The sequence below is a fragment of the Corvus brachyrhynchos genome, unplaced genomic scaffold (genome assembly GCF_000691975.1).
Source record: "Corvus brachyrhynchos isolate BGI_N302 unplaced genomic scaffold, ASM69197v1 scaffold70, whole genome shotgun sequence".
Lineage (NCBI taxonomy): Eukaryota > Metazoa > Chordata > Aves > Passeriformes > Corvidae > Corvus > Corvus brachyrhynchos.
In genome coordinates, this window is record NW_008236217.1 from 6,892,180 (window position 1) to 6,911,133 (window position 18,954).

An 18,954-nucleotide genomic window follows, 5' to 3' on the forward strand; every position below is an offset into this window, starting at 1 on the left:
AGCCAGTGCCAGCTGCACCAGAGGCTGTTTTCAGATGTGTTTAATGGGCAGGGATCCAGCATTACTGTCTTATCTACTTCCATCCTTTGCCTGTCCCTGTTCCTGAAGTATGTAGTGGTATTTCCATATTGTATAAAGCCTATTTAGTAGTGAAGATCCTTTCTTGAGCAATTTTATAGCTTCAAGACTCAGGCAAAGTAAAAAAAGAAACACCAGCACCCTCTTCCAAAAAAAAAAAAAAAAAAAATAAAAGATCGTTTTCCCCACATAAAGAAAAGTAAGTCTATCAATTTAAAACATCCATCCAGACTCCTGCTGGTCTCCTTTTATTTTTTTTTTCCCTAGTTTTTAATTACTTTTCTCTTAACAGCTCCTCATGACAAGATATCTCTCTTCCCAGCCCAGAGGGAATGACTGAAGCTTCTGTTTGACTATCCCAGTGTTTTTCTGACAGCTGTACTGCTAGCTTTGCCTTCTTATCTTTTTTTGTTGCTGTTTTTCCTTAGCTCTTGGGATTGGCTAATAGAAGATCTCTGTTGTGAAGCACATCTACAACGTGGCAGGGTCATTTTTTCCCTCTGGCAAAGGAGTTTTTGTTTGCAACAGGTGAAGATGAGTTGGTGCAAACAGCAAGCTGTGTGTAGTAGTAACTCCACCAACTTTGAGGGTCTTTATCAGAGTACCTAACTCAGTGACACATACAAAAGAGGACATGAAGCTGGTCTCTGGAAAGGAAGTACAGAAGACTTCTGAGCTTGTGCCAGACCCCAGTGAAGTCCAAGTGAGTGCCCAAGTGTCCTATCATTGTCCTTTCCTGTTAGTACATGGAGCACAATGGGACAGCAGTCCTACTAAGAGCCTCTAGGGGCTACTGCAGTTCAATAAATTACAATAAATAAAATGAAAACCCAGTTTTGAGTCTGATATGGGCTGTGTTAATCTCTGGTGTGCTATCTGGGACTTCAGAAGAGTTACATGCAATGGAATACCGCCCACTGAGCCTTTGCTGACTGCTCTCACATTGCCACGAAGGATAAAGGATCACAGTCAGTACACACTGTTCTCTTAGGACACAGTGTTTTGTCTTGTTTTCCTAGAGGACGAAATAGTCTTTCAGTACTCTTTCTTGCTTTGTTCCCTGCTTTCTGATAATACTATAAAAGTAGCATCTTTAGCTTATGCTGGGTTCTGCAGAGATCACTCCAACTTTATGTACATAACAGTTATTTCACTCTTTGCTAGTGCTTTAATGAAATTTGCTTTTATTTGAGTTAATAAGAATGAATGTTTTACTAATTTTCTCTTTAAAGATACCATTCACCCTTGATAATTCTCTCCCACCACATGGGGTTTGGTTCACTGTGAAGTGTTGCATGCGCCATACGAGGCGTAGCAAGAGAATGTTCATGTGAGAGAAGGAGCAAGCTTGAGAGCAGAATATTTAAGAAACTCAGAATTTAGGAGGAAATCTCTGCAGGATATTACAGCAAATTTCACTCCAAGAAGGTTTCACTATGTCAATAGGCGTAACACAAAGGCTGCCTGTTGTTTCACAAACAATGAATCTTCTCCAGCCTATAAGTAATGTAAAGTCTCAAGATCTTTAAAAAATTCTGCTAGCTTGAGGCTACCTACCCAGCATGCCTCCTTGTTTACAACTTCCACTACAAACATATATTGTGTTTGTTTTCAGACAGACATCAGCTTTCCCGACTCCTGCAATGAACCTCCAGTACATATTAGCAGCAGGCTTTTAAGCAGTTTTTATATCCAGTGACACTGGACAGCATGATCATGGAGTGGTTGGCTCTACACCACGGAGAAGTGATCTCCTTGGCAGGAGATGTGTGGTGCAGCCCCTTCACCTACAGTGGTAATGAGTTACTGCCATCAGCTGCCACACCTTATCTGCTCTTCAGGCAAACTCCCTTAAAGCCATTTATAAAGGTAAAATTAAATGATGTGCTGAGTAAAGGTGCTGCCACACCTTACATGGATCTTGGGCATATAAATGGGATCTACACAAAGGAATGGATTTGTAAGGTTCAATTTTTGGTCCAAATTTTTGTCCTTTGTGTGAGAGGGCCTGAACTCCCAACATCTCCAAGAATGCAGATGAATGTCCTTACCGCTTGAGCCCTCTTCTGATTTTGTTGGTCACTCATACTGCATTTTTGTGTGCAGATAAGTAAGCCCAGGGGAGAGACCTTGTGCTTAGGCTAGTATATCTTGCCAAGGTTAGGACCCCTTCCATGGAATAATGTGCTTGGAGTCTGGCAGGATGCCGAGGGCACAGACCCTGTACGTGTCCCTTCCTAACCAGCAGTGTCTCATAGGAAATGCAAGTGCTTCTCTGTTTTGTCTGGTGTCTGATCCTGTCCCTATGGGTATGGTGTACTCTATGACAAGTGTTTGTTCATGTTGTTTTTAGAATCTCATTAGATTGTAGACGCTCAGAAAGAGGTTTTGTGTGCAGTCAGGAATACAGAATCCTGGGTATTTGTAGAGCTTACAGACAGGAAAACAAAAGTCAAGATGCTGATGGAATGTGGGCAATCGAGATTTGGATAGCAAGTCTGAAGTTAAGCAGTTAAAATCCACTTTCTTTCAATTTCATCCACTTTCACTCTTTATTGGAATGATCCTGAAACACATTGTTCAAAAAAATCAAATTTGGGTAAAGGACAGTTTAGTCTATAGCTCTACACTTCAAATGAAAAATTCGTAATGATGAAAGGCTTCTGTCTGGGACCTGAGTCTTGGCTACTTCTAAGCATCCTCAGAGTTTTCTCTTTGTTGTTACCCACTCTGGTTTTCCTGGAGGCTTTTTACACATGAACCAGAATTTTTAAAAGTGAATGCAATTTATTTAAAAGCACGTTTGATGTTCAAGAAGAGATAAATAGTTCATTCTAATACAATGTAATAGACCAAGACTATAACAGGGTATGGCCCACACCAGAGAGCTGGGTTGATTGTTGGGATCAGTCGAGGAACAACTGCAAGCCATAACCATCATTCAGATTTTTTATTCTGTATGGGAAGGGGCATCCACCCAGATCTTTCCAGTTTTCTAAATCTTGGCTGACAGGTGTCCATCCACACAATGACAGCAACACAATACACTGCTAGACACAGAGGGAAGATCCCCTCTCCCCTGCTTCGGGCTGATTCACTGAGGATATAAGGGAAGTACTTTCTTGGACAAACTATGACTGAACCATTGCATCAGTGATACCCATTTAGGAGCATTCAGCCTGGCAGTTGCATAATCATGAAGCGTACCTGCAAAATATAAGCAAGAAAAGCCTCTAGTCAAGTGAATTTAAGAAAGCAGCAAGGGGGAGGGAAGGTTCACCAAGTCAGATAATGTTCCTGTCCATCCCCCAGGAGGTGAGCTATTGTCAGGCTTTCATTAGCTCTTAAAATTCCAGCTGCACATCGAATTTCCAGGCCCTACATATCCAACTAAGGTATTACTTCCTTACTGCCCAAGTCAGGTTTTGTGTTCTACAAATGCTCTCCAGAAATATCATTATAAATCCATAGCTGAAAGGGCCTGTGCATCTTAAGTGCTCTATCATTTTCTACCTCTGAATATTCTGCCAGCAGAGATTTAGAACATTGGCTCTGTAAATGCTTTCATGTCAAGACTAAAGGCAAAACTTGTTTAATTCATTCTTTGACCCAACAGCAGCTTTATCTTAGGTTATCACTTGTTAAGCTCTCTAGAATGTTTTAAACATGAAGGGGGCTGCTGTGTATATATATCTAGTGTATTGTATTTTACTTGTACAAATTTGACAGTAGTGATCCATAAACATCAAACCATTTCCTTTCTGTGCTGCAAAATATGCTTTTCTTTATCTCCAGTCCCAGGGTGTGTAACCCATCCTAGACAAAAGAACAAAACAAAAATTGTATTTTATTTTCTACCCAATTTGTAATTCTTTATTGTAGGTCACTAGAGGTCACAGATCTATATACATCTGCTTATGTGTATATATTTTTATATTTTCTTGTGTGTATAAAATAAAGTTTTGGTGTGCATATAAATATACCTGTATGTACTGTTTGGGTACATGTGTATTTATAAGTATAAATATGCACACACATGAGGACAATTTTGCATGCTGTGGTGTAAATGGAGGACTGTAGTTATATATCAAATGTACTGCAACCTGATTAGAATAACAACTAAGGTTTACTGTACATCAAAATAATTTACACTACTCTGGGTAAACCCATCATTTCTGTAAGCACAGGATTTATCTCTAAGTTGTCAAAACACAACTGTATTTAAAAACAGCATCTAAAAATGACCCCTCAGAAATGACATCAACAGAATCCTTTTGGATTTACATTACATAACATGTATCAGAGACTCAAAAGCCTTGTATTATAGAGTCACAAGACTCCTGATATCAGTCTGTATATTTACTCCCAACAGTGGTGTTTTCTACACCGTAGGACAGATAACTTTTCACCCGAACACCCCATTCTTGGGTTGAAGTCTGATTCCTCTCTCTCTGAACATCATGACAAGATCTGAGTACTTGCCATCCTTTTATTGCCTCTTTTAAAAACCCAAAACAACCAGCCAAAGCCAAAGTAAAAAAAACCCCAAAAATAACCCCAAACCATCAATTGGGTGGGAGCCTCGAGGGGAGGCTTGCAATGTCTTGCAATACATTCCCCAATCCAGAGAAGCAGGGGACCAAGGGCCGCAATGCAGGCAGCGGAGTTCAACCCTGTGCAGAGACATGGATGCTATTTCAAATAGTTCAGTCTCAACACCCATCTTATCTTCTATTTACCCACTGTGACATCAGCACAAAAGGGTTTAATAAGCACATACTAGACTAGAATGAAACTGCAAAGCTCAGTGTCTGTTCAGGAAACTGCCTGCTACTTGCTGATACCACCTTCCAAAACTACATGCTACAGTCCTTGGGTCTACCTGTGACTACCAAGCTGGAGATGGGGAAGCCCTCAGCTGGTGGTGGCTGCTGGTGGCTGTGGTGTGTCACAGAAGCTCAAGCAACCCCTGTGACTAAGTGCCAATCAGTTAAGACATGGGCACTAGCAGCAGCAGACCTCTGTCAGATGCCTTGGCCCTGAGTAATTTCTCAAGAAGATATGTTAACAGAAGGAACATGAAAACAATACCCTGAATGGAAGTACAGGACAGCAAAAGTTACAGCTCCATCAGGAAGGAGGTACTTTAGAAATGTGGTAGACAGCTTGACAAAGTTTAAATCATCTGCTTTGTAACTGCAAGTAATAGTTGCCAGCAGCACGGGGCATACTTAGAAGAGAGTTTTCTTTTTGACACCTGCTTGTTTTGAAGCACTTTATGGTTTTAATAGTTTTCAGTTGGTGCAGGCAGCAAAACCTATGAAAATACAGTATAGAACTGCAGAAAGAATGTGCCTCGTACAGAATTAACTGGTTGTGGCACGCGTACAGAGCAGACAGCAGGGTGAGCAAGAACAGTGTGCTAAAGAGAGTTGGAATCAGCCCTGACTAATAAAAACCAGCAGAAGATGTTACCTAGAGTGAGATTCAGCTCCACCAGTCACAGCTGTCAAAAAAGTTAGATGTCTAGTCAAATCTAATCCCTTATGTTCTTGAGGCTGGTGAGGCACCAGCACAAAAGGCAGCTCCAGAGGTTAATGAATCTCAGCTATTTGGAAGAAAGCTTAAAACAGGAAGATCTGTCCTCTCAAAGGAGCAAAACCAAATACCAAGGATAAAACCCCCTTACTTTTTCCACAGTTGCAGTAACATGAAGTGAACCACATTTATGACCCAAGCTGATGCTCATAAGGAAAGAACACTAACACAATAGACATGCTGGAACAGCCAAAATCCTCTGTTTTTCATGTGTGGTTGGGGTTGGAGGGAAATAAATTTGTAAAATACTCCAACACCAGGCTCTGTGAAAGATGTAGACAGACAGTGGGAGGCATTTCTGCTAAACTCTCGTTCTATGCCATGAAAGCTAAAAGGGTTTTAACTATATAACTATAACCAAAATATTGAGCCCCAGACAAGGTATACTGAGGTCCCTGATGCACCAGATGCCAGAAAAATTTTCAATTTCTGTAATTTTAGTTCCCTTTTGAGTTCAGAATGGCTTCTATTTCAATTTGCTGCTATAACCTGTAACAAAGGAAAATCATAGCTCACACTGTACAACAAAACCATATATTTATTTCTTTTTAAAGAATGTATGAATATTTTTAAGAAGTATAAGCAGTTAGAAAGCCCTGAGACCAGTTGATGTTAATGATTTTCTATTCAATGCATGGATTTTTCTTAAATAAATAAATAAATAAATCAGCTGTTAATACCGTGCTTATTCGTCCACTAATGTCATAGCCATGAAAAAGGTATGTATACAATGTAGTATGCTCCACTGGCACTGAGACAATGACACCTTTTTAGAGTGTGAGTAGAGAAATTATTTCAGACATATATTTGGAATATCTATTTGAAGCTATCATGTTGCAGTGAATAAAATGTGTTTATCCGTGCTTACTCTGCAATCAAATCCAGCACTGTAGTTTAATGGGCTGATATTCTCATCGCTTTAACTTTCTTGCTTGACAGGGGATCAGCCTCTCTTTGATGCCCACATAGAGTAGGCAAACTTGCAGATTTCAATCCTTCTGGAATTCTTCTCTGAGATAATAAGCTATAGTGTACCTTTTGGCCTGACAAAGAAATTGTGAGTCTGGCAGCATTCCCCTCAGACAGGGCAGGACCTCAGAGAGGGGCTATTGGTGAGGAAACTTCATCGTCAATGTCATTACAAAAAAGGTAACTCCTTAGAAAAATGCTTGAAACACATGCAGAGAACTAAATTAGCCATGAAGAACAACAAAACCCAGTCTATCACCACTTAGAAAAAAATACCCAGATGAAAGTTATGGGACTAAATAACCTGAACTTGAATGGAATTATCTGGGCGTTTTTTGTTTCCTTGTGGGTCATATAGAAAGAAAAAACAGTGCTACACCTTTGATGTAGTTTTAATAAATATTCAAAGTCCCTTCAATTACTGCCTGAATAATTACTGTGGATGCAAAAAAAAAAAAATGGGGAAAACCAGAATGACTTTCTGGTCTTCCTCAGGGGAATAGCCTTTGGAAGTAGCAGCACTGTATAACACTGTATTGTATGCGAGGCAACTTCAAAGAGAGGAAAGGAGAGAGATGAGAATAGTAGATGTTGTAAGCCTCTCAAAGGCACCATCTTGCTTGCTGTGCATGCAGAAGAGTCTACTTTAGTGCTACAGCCTTGTGCCATGGTGACTGGCCAACTACGGTTTTGGAAATGATGCTTTCTTGCTCTTTGTGCCCTGAAGGAAGTCTCTGTACATTACCTTGCTGTCTGCTTCACTGAATCCTTCACAGTGAAAAAAACCTGACCATGAGAAACAGAGAATGTTTTCAAGCCAAAACACATGAAGACACTTCTCTTGGTAGTGAGAGTTTAATTCCAGGGATCATTATCAGCGCATCTTATGCTTTGATCCACTGCTAGGCTTGTTGAGACCAGCCTTTTCCAGAAGCACACCATGATCCCTCTTGTGATTCCCCACAGAACTTCAGCAACACCACTTCTCTCATGAAAACAGGCAGAACTTTGTGATAGATGTTTTTAAGCTATTAGAGTTGAAGAAAATATTTTGTACTGTGCTGGTGAAGGATATTGGAAGGTCTACATGGTGTCTCTAAAAAGGCTGATATCACCAAGTCATGTTGTGCTCTCATTCTAGAGGTCCAAGAAAGCCTTTAATTCATAGAGGAAGAGACATCTTGTTATCTCACTCCATCCCTCAAGTTACTAGCTGGACAACCCTGTATTCCCCACAATAACAGAATGGTAGGGTCCTACTCTCAGGTTTTTTCATTCATTACCTCAATGTCCCTATTATAGTTATTAGTTCACCTGACTCTCTGATTGCAAGGATGGCTCAGTGGACTCTATAGCCTGCCAATTTTCAAAGAATTCTATCATCACACACTGTGTGGACATGTCCTCTCAGTCTCAGAGAATCAAGTAGCAATGACTGAACATCATGTGGATACACAGTCATGTCCTATGATGCTGCTGTCTCCCAGTGAATCTGAAGTGTGTTGGTCTTAGCAATTGCAGAACTTTCCTAAAACTTAAAAATGCCAACAAGGGTTCAAGTACTTCATGCCTTGGTCAAGCCAGTTGAAAGACTGAGGAATACTGAGGATGAGGGATAAACCTCTCAAAATCACAACATGGGTATGAAAGTCATCCTTCTCTACTTCAGCTTCCTGTATTGCATTTTATAATTTCTGCCCTCAGACAGCTGCTTTAGGGGTCCTGTATGGGGAATGCTGGGCTTCCTCTACTCCTATTTCCATATATAGGGCAGTCTCTGCTACTGACTCTTGATACTCACATTTCTGTTTTGGAGAATGCAACCCACATCAGTTGAAGCTTGTGAGTGACGGGGAATTCTGCAGAGGAAACAGGATCCTTCTGTTCTGCTACTGCTGGTTAAAAAAGACTCCCTTTCTGATTGTCATGCCAGTGATCCACAACTTTCTGGGTTGAATAGGAGCTATATTTATTATGTCTTGCCTTCTTCTGTGATTCAGCAGCAAACAGGCTGAGATTTACAAACAAAAGTAAAATGACATCAGCAGTTGTCAAATACAAAAAGACAAAAGTGACAAAGACATTTTGCTTTAATACTTCTAAGCAGATACTGCAAGTAACAGAATGCACACTCAACCACAAAGGAATATTCAACATGGAATTTTAAAACAGTTGCTAGCATTCATGTCTTGGAGAAAGAAATGTTCTTGCCTGCCTCAATAGCAATTGGCATTTTTTGGTCAGCTGATCAAAGATGGGCACAGCAGCGGCTGTGGGCAGCTGCAGCAGCTGAGCCAGTGAACCCTGGCACAGGGACAGAGCCAACAGGTGCCAGCCAGGCAGGCAGCACCTATGCACAGCATCAGCCTCGTACAAGACCTCAGGAGGACATGGGGATGGTGCATGCCCTTCCAGCTATGCTAGGCACTTCTTTGCTGTTACAACTAGTTCCTGCATTACCAATACTGAGGGAAAATGAAGGATTAAAGGCAGGGTAGTCATGGATCTCTAACTGTGCTACTCTGTGTATGGTCACTGAGCTCCTATCAGTTACCAAGCCATCCACATTATCCACAGACAAACTTGCCCACTAAGCTAGGGGGAGACCATATACCAGGCTTTTCTGGAGCAGCACTAGAAGCACTGCTGAACTTTGTGCCTTGTTAATCACTTGGTGTAGTGAAAACAATCCAGTAAATTCCTTGTCAGCATCTAATAATTTTCTTTATCTTTCTCCAGTTTTCTATGTAACTCACAGAATCAAGAGGCTAATTCATCCCATAGATCTAGGCTTTCTGCTATAATCGGGTATCCTGTTTGGCATTTCCTTATCTGATCAGCTTCTCTTGTACAGAAGGATGAGTAAATGAGGACCACTCAGATGAGAATTGATCAGGGCTTATTCCTTAGAGCCCAAATCAGACTTTTTCTGATGCTGAAGCAGATGCTGCCCATCTTTCAAAGACAGGTGCTCATACATTTCTGACCTTTCCTTCCCACCACAGAGAAAAAGGGCCTGAAACACAGAAAGAAAGATATTTTGCTATGGGCTTATATTCCTTCACCTGTGCTTCTCTTTCTGCCTCTCCTAGATTCCCTTGATCAAGAGTCTCTTGATCTTTTGGTTCTGAAAGTCATCACACCAAGTTTCAAACATCCAATCATTCATAAGTTCTCCCTCCGAGAAATATGTCAAACTCATTTTGCATGTTTGTCTCTGATCCTCTTTACAGATACATTTAAGAACTTCCCTACATTAACATTCCTACTCTTCACCTTGCATCAGATGATTCCTTTCTCTTTTCAAAACTAAATGCCAGATTTCTTTTGATCTCAGGAGTGAAACTGACTTTTTACCTCTGTTTTCTTAATAGCTGAGGGGAAGCATTGTCAGTTTTGAAGATTTCAGCTCATGGTATTTTCTGCTTGAACAGAAGCATAGCCAAAGCATGTATTTTTCACCTTAGATAATATGCCAATTCTCTAAGGGCAAGAGGCTCAACAGGTAAATGGGCATGAATTTCACAGAAATCAGCTAAGTTAGACAGCTGAGATTCTGGTTGGAGAAATCAAAAGCAATCTGTTCTAGAGAGCAAGTACAGTCAGCAATTGACTTTAAGTTGCTTTTCTTTTCAATGCATATTCTTGGCTTGAGGATATCAAAGAGTTTTCTTCTGACTCTTCCTTGTACTTTTTTGTGGTCTTACTTGGGTGTAAGTTCACTCTCACACTACGTATTCACTTTCACTCTCACCTTGCTTTTAGACTGGGTGCTGAGCTGACATCTCTATGAAAACTGTCTGACACATCCTATGGCTGTCACTGAGCAAGACCAAGTGGCCTCTTTTTCTGCTCATTGGTTTCTCATACTTCAGTGACTCTCCTGTTTATTTTTGGAGGGCCTTGTAGCTCTGCTTCATTTCCTGCACAAACTAACTGCTGCAGTTGAGTAGGATGAAAGGATCCATGCCCATTTTTCTTCCACATTGCCCTTTCTTCATGCATTTTTCCCCCCTATCCAATGGAAACAATGACTGAGTTAGGTGGTAGATTTCAAGTCCCAACAAATAAACACACAGTGATGAGTCCTTGACTTCATTGCATGTTCCATAATTAACAGAATTCCTTTCTTGCATAGGTGGGAAGGTATGCATCAGCACTGCTGCCTGGCCAGTGTATTTGGGAAATGGAGTTTGGTGCAGAGGCAAAGTCCCCAACAAAGAAACAGAACAGGATCTCTGGAGTGCTGTGATGGCTCTTCAGAACTGAAGTATTTCATGCAGTTTCTTGGTTTGCCTGCTCAGGTTTTCAATGAAAAATTGAAATGTTCTATGGGAAGCAGAACCATTTCATGAATAATTCACTGCAACTGAAAGCTCGCCTCTCGGTTGCAAAACAGTTTGATGTAAAACTTTTCAGTTGCTTCCAATCAGGACAAATGTAGAATTCTCTCTGTGCTGTCCTGGGGCTCAAAAGGCAACACAGCTGTTGTCCTGTATCTTCAGTAGCAATAAACATTTGATTAGCTTGTGTGCTTAAGATATAGGCGTGAGAAGAAGAAACAAGAACTAATTTACTGGAAGTCCCCTTGAATTCTCCTCTGAAATTATTTTGCTTGGGATTGTTTAGGCCAGGGATAAAGCTTAGTTTTTTCTTGCTTGTTTCTGTTGTATGTTTGTGTTGTGCAAAGGCCTGTTTTTTTCACACTTTTGAAAAAAATCAGCTTTATTTCTTATTCTGCCATTGTACTAGGTTTGTCACCTGCTTGCTATAAGTAATACTTTTCACTGAGATGGATTAAACTATTCAAATGCCTTTGAGCTGATGTGCTTCTAAACTAAATTCTGTAATAATTAATGAAGACATGTACTGTAAAAATAATTGTCCCAGTTTGGTGTAAGAGAGAAAACTGAGAGTGCCAGGTGCTTCATGGACAGCCTCAGCTGAAAGATCACCAAAAGCCACCATAGGTGGTTTGGGAAGTTTTTGACTGCGTCTACATTAGTCTCTCTTTCTGCAGAATATGTGCTTTCAATCCTCAGGACGAGTCAGTGGGCACCTTTCCCCTGATCATCTCCCTGTTTTTCTACCTGACTACTGGAATATGGTAACATTTGGTGGAGGTGGTACATAAACCCTCTGGTTGCTTTCATCATTCTGTCAAAGGGAGGAAAATAATCAAAGTGCTGCAGCAAGAAAACAAATGGCCAAATAGCCATTGAAGCAGGAGGTTCCAACTCATTGGAGCTCAGCTTATTACAGGCCATATGCCTGAGTGGCTCCTCTCACCAAGTGCTTCACCCAGATATGGAAACAAGTGTGAAAGTGCCTGTGGTTCATCAGGCCTGATTTGCTATAACCATATGCAGCTACTGAGAGCACAGAAAATAAGAACCTGAAGAGGCTGTGGGGCTAACAGAAGAGAGAATCCTTGACAAGATACAACATTAACATATAAATTTCCCAAATATTTATGTAAAGATGATAACAGGCAATAATAATTTGTTTTTCCAAGCTCACAGCAGATGATCTTGTTTTAGTCCACAGGCTATATTCCTAAATTATGCAGCTTATAGGTAGAGAAATAAATTGAAATGCTCTTCTACTTTTAAATATCTAGATATTTTTAAATATCATGGGGTTGGATTAATAGTTTCTCTTGACAGATACCACTAGCTCACACCCTTATGCTCAGTGTTTGCAGGGCTTGCTGTGTAAATGAGGGACTAAGCACATAACTCAGGTCCTGAATGATGGATGTGTTACAGAGACTGAATGGCAGAACTGCCAGAATAAGGAGAACAGAATGGGTGGAAGAAGTCTTTTTTTACCTGACATTTCAGTTATCTTTACTTGGCAGAACTCTTTCCAAGAGCACTGAAGTGTCAAACCCCAGCCAGCCATTTCATTTGGGTGTTAGGAAGTCTTAATTTTCTAGAAAATGGAAGTGGCCCTCAGCAACAAAGAGCTTGCTCTAGAGCTGCTATATTCCCCATCCTCTCTGCACAGTACTTATTTCCTCACAGGGCTTAGTTGTTTAAGGACTTCTTCTGGAAGACATGCTCCTGCTAAAGTGTCTTTGCTAATTTGGAGAAAGCATTCTTTTCAGAATAACGATATGCAGTTTTAGTTATTCTGGAGGAGGTGCTCCGCTCTAAGTTCATACCATGTCCTTAATTCAAAAGGGTTTTCCTAAAGAAGATGGTGCTTCATCTCTCATCACCTGTTCCATATTTCTGCGGCCAGTTGTACAGCTCTGTGGCCTTTTTGTCCTCTATACTGGGGTTATGTCATCTGTCTAGTAACTCTTTGCACACATAATTCACAGCACTGTCATAATTCACTACAGCTACATTGGTCCACCCACATTTTATAAAAAGGATGATGACAAGCTTTATTTCATTTCATTTATACTCCCCTTCTATGTGAGGGACTCCTGTCCTACCTTTGAAACCTTTCACCTTTATTTTCTGCTTTGGTGGCTTTTGCTTCCCCTTTTATATTGCCCACTTGAAAGCTTTTTTTATGGTTTGTGTGCCTTGCTTAACTTTCCTAGCAGCACATCAAGTAAGCATGCCCTTTATAACTAAAATGAGCTGTGCTGACAGCACTGGTCTGTCTCTGGTTTGGTTTGAAATGTTGTTACATGAAATGCTAAGGAAGGTGTCTAGACATGGTGCAGAGTAGGAATCTCATGCACACTGTTAGAAGACATTACTAATCCCTCAGTGCCAGTTGCTGTCCTCACCCGTGTTAGTTCAAGGGAAAAAGAAAGGTTATATGACAATGTTTTTACCTGCACAGGATGGTTTTAACAGCCTTTCTTTTCACGTAACAATAAGCAAAACTAGATATGGAAATCTGGTTTCTTAGAAATTAAAAATATCATCTTACCAGTCTTAATAAATTTGCCATTCTTTGCTTCTGTGTTGCATAAAGGTCCATTAATTATTCTGCTGTCTCTGAACATGGCTCCAAAGAATGGGGTGACCACCTTTTTCAATAAAATTGCAGATTTACAATTTTCCAGCTCAGTGAATTGCTGGTATTTAAATATATTGAAAGGCCAGTGCCAGACTGCTCTGCCTCCCTGTGCTGCATTTTATTGGAAAGGGGGTGCTAGAAGGGGGCAGGAGGAGAGAAAGAAAAGGAGCAGAGAAGAAAATACAGGGCAGGCAGATATGATGGTAGGAAAAGCCTTCAAAACCAGAAGGGATTAGAGTGCCTGGAGGGACCTAAGGCTCAGAGGTGGGTGGCCCTTGGTGTCTCCTCAACCCTTCTCTTGCTCCCAAAAGGGAGCGATGAACCTTACTAGGACCCTGGACAGGGCAAGGCTGGTTTCTCCCAAGAGATATGGTCCATCACTCTGGCTGTGAGATGAGGGCAAAGCTGGTCAAACTGCCTTTTGCCTCTTTGCCCAGGAAATATCAGAACAAAGCACAAACTCTGCACCATGCCTCAAATCCAGGTAGGTTTGACATGGCTGTGCAAACATGTGGGATGATTCATACTTTCTTTCAGGTCTCCTTGGCTGGGAAGGGGAAAGATGAGTCCGTGCAGGATTTTCCTCTTGTCTGCAATCAAAAATTGGTTTTATCCTTCTGTAATTGGAGAATTAACCCTGATGTTCAACTGGACCAAACTTATTAAAGTGTGAAAATCCCGTGACCCAGTGTCCATCTTGGGTGGAGCCCCTCGGAGGCTTTTTGACTGCCCAAGGTGTACCTACTGAAGGCCCTCAATAAATACCCGCTTTTATTCTCTTAATCTTGTCTAGACTCTGTTTCCAGGTAGCCACTCCTCCAAGGCGACAAAAGCAGCATGGCAATCTTCTAACAGCTCAGCTGAATCCCAGGAAACTTATTTAGAGGTGAGAAATGACTTCAGGTACATGGATCATCTGCTGAGAACAGTGCCAACTTGTGCCTGGTTTTAGACATGGATGGACCGGCCCAGGACCATCCCTACTGCCTGGTTGTGCCACGAGGGGTGGCAGGGCTGTGCCCAGGACAAACTCCCTGCCACACAGTCTCTCCAACCATTTTGTTTAAGAGCTGCAGAGACAGAAGAGAGTCTCAAAGGCCTTTAAGTGTTGGCTCCCTGATTTTCTTTGGCTCTCTGTTTTTGAAACTAAGCTGCTGTGATAACAGCCAGGAGGCTTTAAAGTCTCTCCTCCTTTGTAGGAAATTTTACTGGAACTCACTGTGGCTTCCAGGTTGTGCACATTGAATTCTGCTGTGTGTGAGGCTGAAAGAGGAGATGTCCATTTCCCTGTGGTGAAGGTGCCCAAGAGCCTCTGAGGGAAGTCCACTTGCTAAAATAGCATCCTTCTCTTTCCCCTCTTCCCATCATTGTCCTTCTTTTTCCTAACATGCCACACTGCATACACCAAGGTCTGTTCACACCTGTGCTCTGTGGTACTGGACAAAGATTTCTTTTTGGTTTGCTTGTATTTGGTACTTGGATGACCTGGATACAAATCTCACTTGGAGTGGAAGCTTTCTTTGAGTTTGGCAAGTAGGGTGGAAATTATGTGAGTATCACCTCATCACAGATGATATACTCTACTGTATATCTGAGACTGTCACATCTGTCTCCCTCCAGAAGCCAGAAATTAAGAGAAGGAAATATGTCTGGAGCACAGTGCATCAGACTTACTTCATTCCTGTCTTAGGATGAGATAAACATGCCTCAGAGGGAACTGTTTCTTTCTGGCCACCGCAGGGTGGCCATGTTTGTAGTGGTCATCTCTATTATGGATAGCTACCTTTAGCCAAATAAATTGTACTGCAGCCACTCCTGTCTTTAAGTTTACCCTTTATAGAGGTGATACAGAAATTTTCCATTTGCAGAGATGTTGTGAAACTTAAATGCAGTAATTAATTAAATGCAGTAATGTGGCATCTATGTGGGGAGGTGAGAGTGGAATGGCAATGCTTATCAAACTGTGAATGTGATGAGCTGCCCTCCAAAGGCTGTCAGGGAGGAGTTCCTCTGGCACTGGCACCTCTGCTCAACTCCACGTTCATGAGGAACCCAGGGAGTCACGTCCATTGCCTCATCTTTATCCTGAATTATTAGTAACATGGGCAGGTCATGAAGTAGATGGTTTGTTGCAGGAAAAGGCAACATTGAAACCTCAGCCTTTATGGATGCTGACGTTCCTCAAGAGAAGTCACAGCCATAAATTGGCAGAAAGTAGAGATACCATGAAATTATTGTCAAGGGAGACAATGGAAAGAGAACTTGATGTAAAATGTCTTTTTAATTCCTTTTTATTGAAATTGCTTTACTTTATTTATGTTTATCTCTATCACACACACACTGAAAAAATCCAGGGTTCCAGCAAAACTATATTTATTTTCAGTTTGTGTTGTTAAGAGAGAGGTTTTAATTTTTCCAAAAAGCAATGGGTTTACTGAAACCTTTTTTTAAAAAAAATTCCTGTCCAAATACAAGGAAGCTGCATAGAAATGTTTCTTTTTTTCACATGTCACATTAAGAAATCAATTTTGCTACTTGCTTTAGCAAGATCAGGAGCTCATCCAAATTACAGAGCATGTGTCTGAATATTATATTTTTCTTTAAAACCCTGTTCTTGAAAGTCATTCTGTTGACCATATTCTTCATTATTAAGATTCTAGTCTTACTTTTTTCTAATTTTCGAAATTTTTAATCAGTCACAGTTCCCTGTTCCCACCTTCTTGATCTAAACATGGCAATAAATAGTTGTTTACAAGGCACAAAAATGTATCACAATAATTAAGGCAAGGCTGGGGCTCTGCTGGTGTTTGCTTACATTGCTGTGGAAGAATATGCGTACTTATTATGAAAACTCACCTTCAGAAAAAGATAACTGTTTGCAGATACAAATCAAATCTGTTTCTTCAATATATTTTAGTATATTTGCCAAAATCTCTAATCCTGGATTGCTCAGGTGGGTTTGAAAGAATGCTTTCCCTCTCTTGGCCTCTCACACACGTACACGTGCACAAACACTCACACACCAGGGCAAGTGCACAGAAATTTCACCAGGCATTTCAGTATTTGTTAGGCTTCACAATCCAAATTTGGTTTTTGTGTAAGGAGATTAGGAATTTGACTGACTTTCTGTGGCATATGGAGAATAAAAAGTACAATAAACTATGCTGAAGACTGGAGACCAGATAACAGTACATCAGCTGCTAATTGCTACGTACACCACACAGTTGCAAATGAAGCACAGCAAGAGACTTGAAGATTCTATTATATAGGATTATAACAATGGTCCATGAACAAAGTTAGAAATTCAGAAAAAAAGACCCAAAAACTCCAAAATAACAAAACAAACAGTTGGAAACCCTGTAGGGTTATTAACAATTTTGTAGCTGGAAGGGTCTTCCTATAATTCTTTTCCATGACAGTGCTGTATCTCCCTCAGGTTGGAAAGAACAGCTCCTGGCAGCTTTCACAATCCAGACTAGCAGCAGTGAGGTTTACCCCCTGCAGGATCCTCCACTTTCTCTCATAGCTGCTCTGCACTACAAGAGGGAGAGGTGAAAGGGAGAGGAATCTGGGCACTGCAGGGCCACCTACCAGACTGGGTGTAGAGCAGGGTACTGGGCACAAAGAGCCTCTTCATGCTTTTTCTGTGCTCACAGCATTAAAACACCAGCTCTGTCATGTTTTGCTGTACATATGGGGTGCTCTTGTTCCCTCCTCTCCAGGCAGCAGGGGAAGCAGTGGAGCTGGTGCCTTTTGGGCTGCACACAACCCAGTGCTCTGGCCTTGTCCACATCCTTCTTTCAGAGGGGGCTGTGGCTGCTCTAAGACACCCTTTTCACAAAAAGCGGGGGGAGCCACTTCTCAAACCTTTGGATATTTGAGTGCCTTCCAAACGTCCAAATGGGGCTTCATTTTGCTCAGTTGAAGAGGATGTCTTGTTTTATTTAAATTATGTGTAAGGTCCTGTTGTAGTATGATTTTTTGTGGAGGTGAGATGTATGTCCCCTTGGGCAAAGTGAAGAATATCACTAGGCAACAATGTCAGCACACAAAGAAATTAAAGCAATACCACTTTCCTCACAAATGCAGGCTGCTCTGCTCTGTGCTTGCATAGCAGAGTGGGCCAAGTCTTCTTATGTGGGAAGAGAGTAGAGAAGGTCTTCAAAGGAATTTCAGATAAACTACTCCTGAATGATTTTTTGAGAATTGATTATATTGAAGATGGACAGTTGTCAAAGACAGACACAGTTACTTTTCCATTTTGTTAAATATACAATTTACAATAATGCTAGTTTTTAGGGTTTTGTGTGGTTTGGGGTTTTTTTTCCTGTTGATAAAGGCTATTTGTCAAAAATGTGGCTATTACGCCATTTTCAGTCCCTTATTTCCCTTGCACATATGGCAAAACCTGAGTTTTCAAACTGGAAAAAATATTTAGCATCCTAAAAATTATCTCTAGGTTGATTTGAAGAATTCATTCACCTGTTGTCCTGAAGCCTTATTGAAATATGTGTACTGCTTCTGATATGTTGTGCATTACAGTGTCTTGTTCAGAAATACAAATACCTTAAAGAATATCAAAGAGATAAATAACTTTTTTGTTTGGAAGATTACTTTTATATTGAAAATATTTTGACCTCACTAAAAACAGAAAATAAATGAATTGAATGAAACAGCTTTTAGAGCAAACTCAAAAGTTTGCAGCATAAAGTACAACCAAATTTGTTCAGTCTTAGCTGTTGACACTGCACAGCCCTTTTTCACAGTGCAGCCTCATGCAGCCTCAGCCCATAGACCTTCCTGGTTCAGACTCTGCAGCCAGGCTTTGAACAAAAGGTGGGTTCCTCTACATGTGCTGGTGAGCACCCATAATGGCTGAGTACTCAGGTCTCCCACCAGGATGAAATCATGGTTTTCTGCAGACGCTGCTCCAGAGCCTACAGGTGGTTGCTTTTCCTTGAGGGAGAGTATTCATATACATATTCAGTGAGATGCCATCCAAGATGACTACGGACAGCATAAGTAAGTACCAGTCAGTGAGCCATAACAGCCCATGGGCTGATATATCATTGTATACAGCATAAGGGAGCAACACATGACATGAATTCCTCAAAAGGCTTTGGAGAAGTTGATACTACTTTGGAAATACATTTAGGGCAACCAAGATTTGAATCTGCCTCCAATTTGGTGAGAAAGTAGCAGCTGTTTTAAGACTCAGTGGATGGCAATGGAGGGGTTCCTTCAGTAATGAAATTTATCACTCATTTGTACTTATATAATAACTACATTATAATTATATATATATATATATATGTATTAAATAAA

General features: G+C 40.8%; 1 long non-coding RNA gene across 1 annotated transcript; it reads left to right on the top strand.

The window, feature by feature from the left end:
- The first annotated feature begins 6 nt into the window (after nt 1-6).
- Nucleotides 7-14,378, top strand: LOC108449580. Its single transcript, XR_001865798.1, has 3 exons — nt 7-1,046; nt 1,694-1,947; nt 14,167-14,378. It is a non-coding gene; the product is annotated as an uncharacterized LOC108449580 (long non-coding RNA).
- The last annotated feature ends 4,576 nt before the right edge of the window (nt 14,379-18,954 follow it).